Source organism: Nycticebus coucang, chromosome X, assembly GCF_027406575.1.
Source record: "Nycticebus coucang isolate mNycCou1 chromosome X, mNycCou1.pri, whole genome shotgun sequence".
In the NCBI taxonomy this organism is placed as follows: Eukaryota; Metazoa; Chordata; class Mammalia; order Primates; family Lorisidae; genus Nycticebus; species Nycticebus coucang.
In genome coordinates, this window is record NC_069804.1 from 107,215,146 (window position 1) to 107,230,225 (window position 15,080).

General features: G+C 36.9%; 2 pseudogenes; both read left to right on the top strand.

Annotated features, from left to right (window-relative positions):
- The first annotated feature begins 6,880 nt into the window (after positions 1–6,880).
- LOC128576931 (UBX domain-containing protein 8-like) lies at positions 6,881–7,748 on the top strand (annotated as a pseudogene).
- Positions 7,749–8,336: 588 nt separating this feature from the next.
- The window catches only part of LOC128576932 (general transcription factor IIH subunit 5-like), a 38,889-nt pseudogene continuing 32,145 nt past the window's right edge, over positions 8,337–15,080 (top strand).

Genomic DNA, 15,080 nt, shown 5'->3' on the forward strand with positions numbered 1-15,080 from the left:
TTTGGCTAACCTAACCAGGAAAAAAAAGAGTGAAATCTCTAATCTCAATCAGAAATGGCAAAGATGAAATAACAACACAATCCTCAGAAATTTAAAAAAACCTTAGTGAATATTACAATAAACTTTATTCTCAGAAATATGAAAATGTGAAGGAAATTGACCAATACTTGGAAGCACATCAACTTCCAAGACTTAGCCAGAATCAAGTGGAAATGTTGAACATGCCAATATCAAGTTGTGAAATAGCATCAACCATACGAAATCTCCCTAAAAAGAAAAGCCCAGGACCAGATGGCTTCATGTCAGAATTCTAACAAACCTTTAAAGAGGAATTAGTACCTATATTATTCAACCTGTTCCAAAATACAGAAAAAGAAGAAAAACTATGCAATATGTTCTATGAAGCAAACATCATGCTGATTCCCACACGAGGAATGGACCTAACAAGATAAGAAAATTATAGACCAATATCACTAATGAATATAGATGGAAAAATATTCAACAAGATCCTAGCAAACAGTATCCAGCAACACATCAAACAAATTATACATTATGACCACGTTCGTTTATCCCAGGGTCTCAAAGCTGGTTCAATATATGTAAATCTATAAATATAATTCAGCACATAAACAAATTAAGAAACAAAGACCATATGATTCTCTCAATTGAAGCAGAAAAAGCTTTTGATAATATCCAGCATCACTTCATCAGAACACTTAAGAAAATTGGTATTGAAGGGATATTTCTTAAACTGATAGAGGCCCTCTATAGCAAACCCACAGTCAACATCGTATTTAATGGAGTTAAATTGAAAGCATGTCTACTCAGATCAGGAAACTGACAAGGCTACCCATTGTCTCCACTGCTCTTTAACATTGTAATGGAAGTTTTAGCCATTGCAATTAAGGAAGAAAAGGAGATCAAGGGTATCCACATATGGTCAGAACAGATCAAACTTTTGCTCTTCACAGATAATATGATTGTATATCTGGAAAACACCAGGGATTCTACTACAAAACTCTTAGAAGTGATCAGGGAATACAGCAGTGTCTCAGGTTACAAAATCAACATTTATAAATCAGTAGCCTTTATAAATACCAAAAATAGTCAACCTGAAAAAAACAGTTAAGGACGCTATTCCGTTCACAGTAGTGAAAAAAGAAGACGAAATATTTGAGAGTTTATCTAAGAAAGGACGTGAAAGATCTCTATAAAAAGATCTATGGAACTCTAAGAAAAGAAATAGCTGAAAATGTTAACAAATGGAAAAACATACCATGCTCATGGCTGGGAAGAATCAACATTGTTAAAATGTCCATGATAACCCAAAGCAATATAAAATTTTAATGCAATCCCTATTAAAGCTCTACTGTCATACTTTAAAGATCTTAAAAAAATAATACTTCATTTTATATGGAATCAGGAAAACCTTGAATAGTCAATACTTACTCAGAAATAAAAACAAAGCATGAAGAAACATGCTACCAGAACTCAGAGTATACCAAAAATCTATAGTGATCAAAACAGCATCATACTGGCACAAAAACAGAGAAGTAGATGTCTGAAACACAATAGAGAACCAAGAGATGAAGCCAGCTACTTACCGCTATTTGATCTTTGACAAGCCAATTAAAAACATTCAGTGGGGAAAAGATTCCCTATTTAACAAACGTGAACTGGCTGGTAACATGACGAAGACTGAAACTGGACCCACACCTTTCACCATTGACTAAGATAGACTCTCACTGGATTAAAGGTTTAAACTTAAGACATGAAACTATAAAAAACACTAGAAGACAGTGCATAGAAAACCGTTGAAGAAATAGGTCTGGGTGAGTAGGACCTCCCAGGTAAGAAGCAGCTTCAAAAATACACTACTAGGATCTGATCAAACTAAAAAGCTTCTGCACAGCCAAGAACACAGTAAGTAAATCTAGCAAACAGACCTCAGAATGGAAGAAGATATTTGCAGGTTATGTCTCCGACAAAGGTTTAATAACCAGAATCCACAGAGAACTCAAACGTATAAGCAAGAAAAGAACAAGTGATCCCATCTCAGGCTGGGCAAGGGACTTGAAGAGAAATTTCTCTGAAGAAGACAGGAGACAGACATGCCTACAGACATATGAAAAAATGCTAATCATCTTTAATCATCAGAGAAATGCGAATCAAAACTACCTTGAGATACTATCTAACTCCAGTAAAATTAGCCCATATCACAAATCCCAATACCAGAGATGTTGGCGTGGATGTGGAGAAAAGGGAACACTTCTACACAGCTGGTGGGAATGCAAATTAATACATTCCTTTTGGAAAGATGTTTGGAGAACACTTAGAGTTCTAAAAATAGACCTGCCATTCAATCCTATAATTGCTCTACTAGGTATATACCTAGAATACCAAAAATCACATTATAACACAGATATTTCTACCAGAATGTTTATTGCAGCCCAATTCACAATTGCTAAGTCATGGAAAAAGCCCCAAGTGCCCATCCATCCACAAATGGATCAATAAATTGTGGTATATGTACACCATGGAATATTATGCAGCCTTAAAGAAAGATGGAGACTTTACCTCTTTCATGTTTACATGAATGGAGCTGGAACATATTCTTTTTAGTAAAGTATCTCAAGAATGGAAGAAAAGGTATCCAATGTACTCAGCCCTACTATGAAACTAATTTATTGCTTTCATAGGAAAGCTATAACCCAGTTATAACCTAGGAATATGGGGAATGGGGAGATGGAGGGGAGGGATTGGGGATGTTGGGCAAAGGAAGGGTGATTGGTGGGATTACACCTGCCGTGCATCTTACAAGAGTGCACATGTGAAACTTAGTGAATGCAGAATTTGATTGTCTGAACACAATAACTAAGAAAATGCCAGGAATGCTATGTTAACCATTGTGATGAAAATGTGTCGAACTGTTTATAAAACCAGTGCATGGTGCCCCATGATCGCATTAATATACACAACTATGATCTATTACTAATAAAAACAATCAATAGTGATCAAAACAGCATGGTAGTGGCACAAAAACAGAGAAGTAGATGTCTGAAACACAATAGAGAACCAAGAGATGAACCCAACTACTTACCGTTATTTGATCTTTGAGAAGCCAATTAAAAACATTCAGTGGGGAAAAGATTCCCTATTTAACAAATATGAACTGGCTGGTAACATGTAGAAGACTGAAACTGGACCCACACCTTTCACCATTAACTAAGATAGACTCTCACTGGATTAAAGATTTAAACTTAAGGCATGAAACTATAAAAATACTAGAAGATAGTGCATGGAAAACCCTTGAAGAAATAGGTCTGGGTGAGTATTTTATGAGTAGGACCCCCCGGGCAAGAAGCAGCTTCAAAAATACACTACTAGGATCTGCTCAAACTAAAAAGCTTCTGCACAGCCAAGAACACAGTAAGTAAAGCAAGCAAACAGACCTCAGAATGGGAGAAGATATTTGCAGGTTATGTCTCCAACAAAGGTTTAATAACCAGAATCCACAGAGAACTCAAATGTATAAGCAAGAAAAGAACAAGTGATCCCATCACAGGCTGGGCAAGGGACTTGAAGAGAAACTTCTCTGAAGAAGACAGACACACAGCCTACAGACATATGAAAAAATGCTGATCATCTTTAATCATCAGAGAAATGCAAATCAAAACTACCTTGAGATACCATCTAACTCCAATAAGATTAACCCATATCACAAAATCCCAAGACCAGAGATGTTGGCATGGATGTGGAGAATAGGGAACACTTCTACACTGCTGGTAGGAATGCAAATTAATACATTCCTTTTGGAAAGATGTCTGGAGAACACTTAGAGTTCTAAAAACAGACCTGCCATTCAATCCTATAATTGCTCTACTAGGTATATACCCAGAAGACCAAAAATCACATTATAACACAGATATTTGTACCAGAATGCTTATTGCAGCCCAATTCACAATTGCTAAGTCATGGAAAAAGCCCAAGTGCCCATCTATCCACGAATGGATTAATAAACTGTGGTATATGTACATCATGGAATATTATGCAGCCTTAAAGAAAAATGGAGACTTTATCTCTTTCGTGTTTATATGGATGGAGCTGAAACATATTCTTCTTAGTAAAGTATCTCAAGAATGGGAGAAAAAGTACCCAATGTACTCAGCCCTACTATGAAACTAATTCATGGCTTTCATAGGTAAGCTATAACCCAGTTTTAGCCTAAGAATATGGGGAAGGGGGAGAAGGAAGGGAGGGAGGGGGGAGGGGGGCAGAGGGAGGGTGATAGGTTGGATTTCACCTGCGGTGTATCTTACAAGGGTACATGTGAAACTTAGTAAATGTAGAATATAATTGTCTTAACACAGTAACTAAGAAAATGCCAGGAAGGCTATTTTAACCAGTGTGATGAAAATGTGTCAAATTGTTTATAAAACCAGTGTATGGTGCCCCATGATTGCATTAATGTACACAGCTATGATTTATTATTAATAAAAAAGGAAAAAAATAAGAATTTATTATAAGAAAATTACTTCTAAAGATATAGGAACAGTCAGATATTAAAACTCAGAATGACAATAATCAAGTGGCTACTTGCGTTTTATATTTGCTTGACATAAATTTGAGCAATTTTCAAGTATATGTGTTAGGACAAATGATAACAATCACAGATGTTCATAAAGTTGTCAATTTTTCTCCAACTCACTAACCACTATTGGCAGGTGCTGACATAATGTAGCAGCTGCCAACACCAGAAGGTCCTATATCCCATGAGTACAAATAATGAGTCCTTATTCCTTAACAAATAAAAGTAGATCATCTTCATTAAATGAGTTGGCAATTCTCTTTTTATAAGGAGCAATACATACTGTCATGTGGAAAGTGATTTAGTCCTCTTTTCTTCATCTTGAACCTCAGTCAATAGTGCAATGCTTCCTGGAATAGGAAACAAAAGTAGACATTTATTTATAATAATAATTTATATAACCATTCTCTTGTTCTGTGTATCATTCTTTGGGGACTTTTGTCAAGTTTGAATGACAAAGGGTCTAATGACTCTCTTTTTGCCTTATTTGTATATTTTGCTGCAAAAAGGGAATGTGGCATAAGAAAAAAAATTTCAAGGTCAAATAAAATTTAATGAAATTGGGCAGTGCCTGTGGCTCAAAGGAGTAGGGCACCGGCCGCATATACTGGAGGTGGTGAGTTCATACCTGGCCCTAGGCAAAAACTGCAAAAAAGTAAAAATAAAGATTTGAAGAAATTCTTATAGTTAAGCCTCAATTTGTTTGCCTTTACTTTAAAAAAAGTTCTAGAGATGAACTAAGACTGATAATATTTGTATTGTACTTGTGAAAGTTTACTGTTTATGAAATGGAGGTTTATTTTTTCCCTCTCATATAATTAAGAAGTAATCTTTCCCATGTGTAAAGTTATACAGATTTCAGTGTAATAGAATCATTGTCTTCTAAAAAGACTTGAGTGTTCTATTATTTGTACTTACAGCGTTTAAGTGTGTGACTCTCATGGTACATGTAAACCTTTTATTAAATACAGTAGAACTTCTGTAAGTTGACTACCCAAGGAACTGAAACAAACTAGTGAACATAGAGAGGCGTTCAACAGAAGGAACTTCCATTGAGTACATGTGGTGCATGTCTGGTCTATGAAAATTAGGTCAACTTAAGAAGGTGCTCAATGTAAGGAGGTAGTTAACTACAGAGGTCCTACTGTATCATTAATATATGGTAAATGCTAATTTAATTGCTATGATTTGAATGTGACCCCCAAAATTCATGCGTTGGCAAGTTAATTGTCAATGGAACAGCATTAGGAGGGAAGGGTTTTAGGAGGCTCAGCCCTCATGAATACAACAACGCAGTAATTGCAGGAGTTAGTTTTCACAAATGCAGGTTCTCATAACAGTGAAATCAGCTCCCTCATGCATTCCCTTTTACATATGTTCATTTGTTTTGTGGATTTTCCACCATTTTATATCTGATGCAATGTGAAAGCCCATGCAAGAAGCAGCTACCATGCCCTTTGGTGTCTCTACCTCCAAAACTATGAGGCAAGTAAACTTCTACTGTTTATAATTTACTCATTCTGTATTGCTTTGTTATAGCAAGAGAAAAAGGATTCAGATAACTCTACATAATTTGTTCTAAAGTTCAGAATATTTTAAAAAAACAGTAATTTTATATTATTCAAACATGATTTGTAAAAAGTCCTATCATAAGTTGAATAATATTGAAAATTTATTATCAGTCATGCATTATTTTACATTCTGAAGAGCAATCTAGGAAAGATATAGAGACATGGAGTGGGAAGAAGAACAAGAAAATTGTTTTTATTGGAGAAACCACAAATTTTATTGGAGAAACCTCCAATATCTCCAGTCTATCTCTTGATAATAGTTGTGGCACATACTTCATAAAATAAAAGAATTAATGTCAAAATATCACAAAGCAGTTTGAAATAGTTGGAGAAAAGTCTTAGACTGAACTAGACACCATTTATTTTACAGCACATGATATTTGGAAGATTTACTTAAAAACATTTAATATCAACTAATTTTTATTCTATTATGAAAATTCTAAAAGAAAGAAATTATTAAAAAATCCATCAAATATTATGGTAAACAGGCTGAGCATGTTAATTCACGCTCATATCTATTATTTCTTCAAAATACAACCGCTACCTAATAATCATGATCTATTGGTAATGCTAATTGAGGATGCATAGGAACTACTATTTACTGCCATTTGACAGTGTGGTTTCTAGCATATTTTTTGTTAAATTTTGTGCTAGCCTGTCACCATACCCCATTTTTTAACTTGTACTTCCTCCAAAATAGAAATTGGGAGCTTGCGCCACCATGGCCTCTCAAGGGGTTGTGGGCATTTTCTTCCTCTCTGCTCTCCCCTTCTTGTGTCTGGAGCTCTGGGGTGGGATCCCAGATACAGGAATTAAAGATTTCATTTTGCTGTGTGGCCGGATTTTCTTACTGCTTGCTTCTTACTTCAATCATTTCTGTGACTGCTTCATGGCTTAACTCATTTAAATCTTCCAAAATTTATCTCGGAAGAGATAGAATGAGATTGAGAAGAAAAAGAGAAGAATGAGAAAACGCAAAAACTTGCAAGAAAAAAAAAAAGAGAGAGAGAGATACAAGGTGTAAAGACCAACAAATACATAGAGAATGTTTTAAAACCTCACCAGGACATTAAAACCTCACCAGGACATGAAATTGAAAAAACTGGAGGAGCGTTTTTAACAAATGACAGGTGAAACCTGGAAGTTAAGCAATGGTCACAAATTTGGGAGTGATGATTCAGGGCTTGAACATGTGAGTCAGACATCTTTCAAAACATCAAACAGAAGCAGCAAAGAGACAGAGCTTGCCCAAGCCTTTAACCAAAGCTCCACCGCGTGCTGAGCAGCCCACGCGGAAGGAGGTTGATTTACCTGAAGAACCACCTGAAACAGCTGAAGAACTAGTTACTGCTACTGTCCAATGTCTGAGTGGGAGTGTCCAGAAGAGAAGGTTTTAGAAGTCTTGTAGTTTACAGGTCTTATTTGACTGAATGATGAAAATCTGATACCACACATCCCTTTACAGCCTTTTTACTTCCTTCCCCAGAAGGTCTCTGGAAGTGAACAGAGGATTGTCACTGGAGGATGTAGGGATTACTGTGGACACTGCTCAACGAGGAAGAGAAAGAGCAGAGCCACTAGGAAAATAATGAGAACCACCTGTTCTACATAATCAGTTATGCCGGATCTTAGAGGACAATAAAGGCTTCACACTAAACCCCTGCTCTACCTTGACTGAGTTCAAGGCAGTAAACACTTTTAATGTTGATAACCATGGGAATATCAACATGAAGGATTAGAGAAGTATTGTTCTCTCCCATAATAATCTGTGCAATGTGCCATCTTATGATGTATAAATGAGAGTAAAGTAAAAATTTACATAAGGCTATCAATAATTTGTATTTTTCCCAGCTGATGTGATTTCTCAGTATGTTAAAAACAAAGTCATAGAACTTTGGCTTCTGCCTCTTTAATCCATCTTACTGCACAATTCAGTCAAACTTTTCAAAGTGTTATAAGTAGTAATGTTTATTCTGCTGTATTTTACACTTTAAAAATAAGTTTGAAAACTCCTTAAGGCTTTAAAGTTCTTTTTGATAGGTAGATACTACACTTTACTTAACTAATATTTGTAGTTTATATGATTTTGCCTTGTATTAAATTGTAACATTTAAAAATTTCAAAAAAAAAAACCAAACAAAAGAAATTGGGAACTTTGTTATGACTGTATTGACAGGATGGTTCAAGATAGTGGACTAGAAGCAGGTGAAATATGCCTCTCCCATGGAGAGTATCAAAAGAGGTTAGAAGATTTTGTATTATCTAAAAGAGAGCACTAGGGTTCAATAGAGAAGCAAAAGCAACCACCAAAAGCAAAGAGAGGGAAGTAGAGCAACCACTTCACCCCAGGAGGTAGTAGCCAGGAGAGGTATGTACACATGGGGAAGGGACAGGTGAGAGACCCCAAAGGCCCAACACTTCTCCTGCAGACTTTGGAATCTGAGCTAAAAGAGGCCCCAGCACTACCATGGGCCTCCAGGCTGACATAGGCAGTAGCCTGGAGACTGCACAGAGGCATTTCAGGGTCCCATGAGATTCTGAGCCCTGAGTGCTGCAGCTGGTGCCATCATGGGAGCCAAGACCCAGATCATTGTGTCTTCCTAGGGACCAGCTCACTGCTGCTGAACCAGATAGGAAGTGGGGAAGCTGGGTGCTCTTGCATAACACCAGGTCAAGTGCTGCCACACCACCACTGCTGCCACTGCTACTGAGGGACACGGGCAGGAGTAAACATTCACAGCCACCCACCTCAACTGATGCTGATGATGGGGACATCCTTGCTATGCTGCTGCTGTGGCACTCAGGCACCAGCAAATCCCCATAGCCATCTGCGTCCACTGCCACAATGGAGAGGGACCCGCCCTACCTCCATTGGAGTCTGTAGTAGTGACCTGGGGATTGGTCACCCAGAACTGGCATGACATGACAGCCACAGGGTGATGGGGAGATACAGAAAATCTGTGTTGCAGGCTCACAGTACATCTGCCCCTCTCCTATCCAATCCTTGTCCAGAGGAGTGGTGTCCAACCTATTGTTTTCCTTTGCCACACATTGGAAGAATAACAGCTATTTTCAGTCATACATTAAATACACAAGCACTAATGAAAGATGATTAGCAAAAAAAAAAAAAAAAAGAAAAGAAAAGAAAGAAAGAGATCTGTGCAGAGTTTTCGTGATATCTGACATCACAGACAAAGACCAACGTCCTCACAAAATCAGCATGAGACCTGAAGTCTGCAGGTAGGACACTCCTGTTTCAGAGCAAGACTCAGGCATGTCATCCAGAGGCCTGGGAACTGGGAATTACTTAAAGTACTCCAACACCATTGGCAACTGAACACTCTCCAAAGTGTCTGAATTCAAACTGACCCAAATTGCCAGCAACATCACAGGGGGCACATACTAGCATGAGGTGAAAAGCAGTGCACCTCTCCCTCTCAACTCGGAGCAACAAGAATGCCACCACTGGAGAATAGGTGTGCTGCCATGCTATCCATTTGGAATGGAGAAAGGAGATTCTAGATGAGAAGGAATCAGCATAAGAACTCTGGCAATGTGGAAAACCATGCTACTTTGAGACTTCCAAAGGATTACACTAGCTCTCCATCCATGGGCGTCAAAGAAAAGAAAATTTTAAAATTGTTAGATATGAAATTCATGATATGGATTACAAATAAGATCAATGGAATTGATAAAATAATAAACAAACAATAAAAACAGCACAAAGAAACCAAAAAGAATTTCAAGACAGGAGTAAAAAAATTTACTGAAGAGATATATAGATATTATTGAAAATAAGAAACCTACTATAAATAAAAGGGTATTTCAAAATAGAGTGAAAAGTTTAACAAGAAAAAAGACCAAGCAGAAGAATTTCAGATCTTTTTCTTTCTTTCATCATTTCAGGTTAATGTGAGGGTACAAACAACCAGGTCACAATATTTGAATTTGTTAGGCAGAGTTCATCGTGTAGTTGTGTCCCACACCCCAAAAGTATACTATACCCCCCTATATTGTGCCCATTAAGTGGGAGCACACAAATTCCCATGCTCCTACACTCTCCTTCCTCCCTCATTCCCCCTGCCCCAACTTGAATTGAATTCAGTTTTACTCCTATGTGGGCATGCATAAGGATGTCTACTGGCTTCATATTAGTATTGAGTACACTGGATATATGTTTTTCCATTCTTGACATTCTTGAGATACTTTACTAAGAAGAAGGTGTTTCAGCTCCATCCAGGTTAATGCAGAGGATGTAAAGTCACAATCTTTTTAATGGCCAAATAGTATTCCATGGTAAACATATACAACAATTTGCTAATCCATTCTTGAGTTGATGGGCATTTAGGTTGTTTCCACATGTTGGTGATAGTAATTTGAGCTGCAATAAATAATCTAGTGCAAATGTCTTTTTGATAAAATGATTTTTTTTTCTTCTCAGTAGATGCCTAGCAATGGGATTGAGGGGTCAAAATGAGAGGCCTAATTTGAGTACTTTGAGGATTCTCCAGGCTTCTTTCCAAAGAGACTGTATTAGTTTGCAGTCCCATTAAAAAAGGTCTTAGCAAAATAACTAAGAAAATGCCACGAAAGCTATGTTAACTAGTGTGATGAAAATGTGTCAAACGGTCTATGAACCAAGTGTATGGTGCCCCATGATCATACTAATGTACACAGCTGTGATTTAATAATAAAATAAATAAATAAATAAATAAACAATGTAATAGTGTTTCCCTCTCTCCACATCCATGCCAGCATCAGCAACTTTGGGAATTTGTGATGTGGGCTAATCTTACTGGGATTAGATGATATTTCAAGGTGGTTTTGATTTGCATTTCTCTAATGATCAGGGAAGATGAGAAATTTTTCACATGTTTGTTAGCCATTTGTCTATCTTTCTCAGAAAAGGTTCTGTTCATGTCTTTTGCCCAGTGACAGGTGAGATCGTTTGATTTTTTTTGTTGATTAATTTCAGTTCTATAAAGATCCTAGCTATCAAACCTTTGTGAGATCCACAACATGCAAATATCTTTTCACATTTTGAAGGTTGTCTATTTGCGTTAATTGCATCCTCAGCTGTACAGAATCTTTTCAACTTAATTGAGTCACATTTGTTTATTTTTGTAGTTGTTGCAATAACCACTGAAGTCTTATTCTTAAAATGTTTCCAAAGGCCAATATCCCAAGAGTGTTCCCCACACTTTCTTCTAGGATTTTTGTTATTTCATGTCTTACATTTGAACCTTTTATCCGTCTTGAGTCAATTTTTGTAAACAGTAAAAGGTGTGGGTCCAATTTCAGTATTTTTTTTCTTGTAATTATTGGCCTTTTATTTAATTGTTCCTTTAAAAAATGTACGTTGTATGTTATTTTTAGGATCTCAGTTATTCCATCCCAGAAGCTTCAGTTTTATTTCCTGTTTCATCCATAGACCATGTTTAACTGTTAGTTTAATTACTTAATTTACATTTTTAAATATTTTTAATTTTTTAAGATTTCACACAACCCAACTCATTAGTTTCTACTTTGTGTTTTGTACAACCTCCTCACTATCTGAAGTTATTTCATTATCTAGATTCATGAACTGACTCACATAAATTTAACTTATTAAGTTTAGATTTTGGTAGGTGTGTCAATGCTTCAATGGTCTATATCTCATCTTTCAAGTCTTTCACTCTCTCATTCTCTCACCTTCTATGTGTAAATACTTTTAGACAAAAGTCTCTATTCCTCTGTTCCAGTCAACACTTCTTGAACAGATATGAACCATTCCTTTCCAAGACCACAGTTAGATTACTTTCAAATTTTCACTTGTAGAAAAAAAAAAATAGGCCAGATGGCAGCCGAGTGACAGCTTCCTTGCATCTGGGCACCATGAGTCTGGGGAGATAGGACTCCAGGCATCTCTGGCTGGTGGCATCTGCCTATCATCACCCCTGTGAGGATACAGGGAGTCAGCGAGAGACTTCTGGACCCAGAGAGGAGGACTAAAACAGTGGAAAACCGGTAAGTGGTCACGTGTGTTCAATCCGTCTATACCCACACGCAACTTCCACAGGCATGAGCACTTAAAGAGCAAGAGGAAGTGAAAGGAAAATTAGGGCAAGGAAACAGATAAAAGAAATCACTTATGAGGAAGAATAAGCAGAAAACTCCAGGCAACATGAAGAACCAGTCCAGAACAACCCCACCAAGGGACCATGAGGTAGCTACTGCAGAGGATTCCACATATAAAGAAATGTTAGGAATGACAGAAAGGGAATTTAGAATACACATGTTGAAAACAATGAAAGAAATGATGGAAACAATGAAGGAGACTGCTAATAAAGTGGAAAATAACCAAAAGGAAATTCAAAAACAGAATCAAATAAGAGATGAATGATATGAAGAATATAAAAAGGATATAGCAGAGCTGAAGGAACTGAAACAGTCAATTAGGGAACTTAAAGATGCAATGGAAAGTATCAGCAACAGGTTACACCATGCAGAAGAAAGAATTTCAGAGGTAGAAGACAAAGTTCTTGAGATAACTCAGATAGTAAAAGAGGCAGAAAAGAAGAGAGAGAAAGCAGAACATTCACTGTCAGAATTATGGGACTTTATGAAGCGTTGCGACATATGAGTTATAGGAATTCCAGAAGGGGAAGAAGAATGCCCCAGAGGAATGGAAGCCATACTAGAGAATATTATCAAAGAAAATTTCCCAAATATCACCAAAGATTCTGACACACTGCTTTCAGAGGGCTATCGGACCCCAGGTCGACTCAACTCTAACCGAGCTTCTCCAAGACACATTGTGATGAACCTGTCCAAAGTCAAGACAAAAGAAAAGATTCTGCAAATTGCCAGGAGTAAGCGCCAATTGACCTACAGGTGCAAATCCATCAGATTGACCACAGACTTCTCTAATGAAACTTTCCAAGCAAGAAGACAATGGTCATCTACCTTTAATCTACTTAAACAGAAAATTTCCAGCCCAGAATTCTGCACCCTGCTAAGCTAAGCTTAAAAATTGACGGAGAAATCAAATCATTTACGGATATACAATCATTGAGGAAATTCGCCACAATAAGACCAGCTCTACAGGAAATACTTCAACCTGTTCTGCACACTGACCACCACAATGGATCAACAGCAAAGTAAGAACTCAGAAATCAAAGGACAGAACCTAACCTCCACACTGATGCAAAAGATAAAACTAAGCAATGGACTCTCACCAAATAAGACGAACAGAATACTACTACACTTATCAATTATCTCAATAAATGTTAATGGCTTGAATTCCCCACTGAAGAGACATAGATGGGTTGACTGTATTAAAAAACATAAGCCATCCATTTGCTGTCTGCAAGAAACACACCTGGCTTCAAAAGACAAAATAAAGCTACGAGTCAAGGGTTGGAAGACAATTTTTCAGGCAAATGGCATTCAGAAGAAAAGAGGAGTTGCAATCTTATTTTCAGATACATGTGGATTTAAAGCAACTAAAGTCAAAAAAGACAAAGATGGTCACTTTATATTGGTCAAGGGAAAAATACAACAAGAAGACATTTCAATTCTAAATATTTATGCACCCAATTTAAATGCTCCCAGATTCTTGAAGCAGACCTTACTCAGTCTGAGCAATATGATATCTGACAATGCCATAATAACAGGGGACCTTAACACTCCTCTTACAGAGCTGGACAGATCCTCTAAACAGAAATTAAACAAAGATATAAGAGATTTAAATGAGACCCTAGAACAACTGTGCTTGAGAGACGCATATAGATCACTCCATCCCAAGATAAAGAATATACATTCGTCTCATCACCCCATGGAACATTCTCCAAAAGTGATCATATCCTGGGACACAAAAAAAATATCAACAGAATCAAAAGAACTGAAATTTTACCTTGTATCTTCTTAGACCATAAGGCACTAAAGGTGGAACTCAATTCTAACACAAATGCTTGAAACCACCCAAAGGCATGGAAATGTAACAATCTTCTGTTGAATAACAGATGGGTGCAGGAAGAAATAAAACAGGAAATCATTAACTTCCTTGAGCATAACAACAATGAAGACACAAGCTACCAAAACCTCTGGGATACTGCAAAAGCAGTTTTGAGAGGAAAATTCATCGCTTTAAATGCCTACATTCGAAAAAGAGAAAGAGAGCACATCAACAATCTCACAAGAGATCTTATGGAATTGGAAAAAGAAGAACAATCTAAGCCTAAACTAGGTAGAAGAAAAGAAATATCCAAAATCAAATCAGAGATCAATGAAATTGAAAACAAAAGAATCATTCAGAAAATTAATGAAACAAGGAGTTGTTTTTTGAAAAAATAAATAAAATAGATAAACCATTGGCCAGACTAACGAGGAATAGAAAAGTAAAATCTCTAGTAACCTCAATCAGAAATGATAAAGGGGAAATAACAACTGATCCCACAGAGATACAAGAGATCATCTCTGAACTCTACCAGAAACTCTATGCCCAGAAATTTGAAAATGTGAAAGAAATGGATCAATATTTGGAATCACACCCTCTCCCTAGACTCAGCCAGGAAGAAATAGACCTCCTGAACAGACCAATTTCAAGTACTGAGATCAAAGAAACCATAAAAAATCTTCCAACCAAAAAATGCCCTGGTCAGATGGCTTCACTCCAGAATTCTATCAAACCTTAAAGGAAGAGCTTATTCCTGTACTGCAGAAATTATTCCAAAAAACTGAGGAAGACGGAATCTTCCCCAACACATTCTAGGAAGCAAACATCACCCTGATCCCAAAACCAGGAAAAGAACCAAACAAAAAGGAGAATTTCAGACCAATCTCACTCATGAATATAGATGGAAAAATTCTCAACAAAATCCTAGCCAATAGATTACAGCTTATCATCAAAAACTCATTCATCATGATCAAGTAGGCTTCAT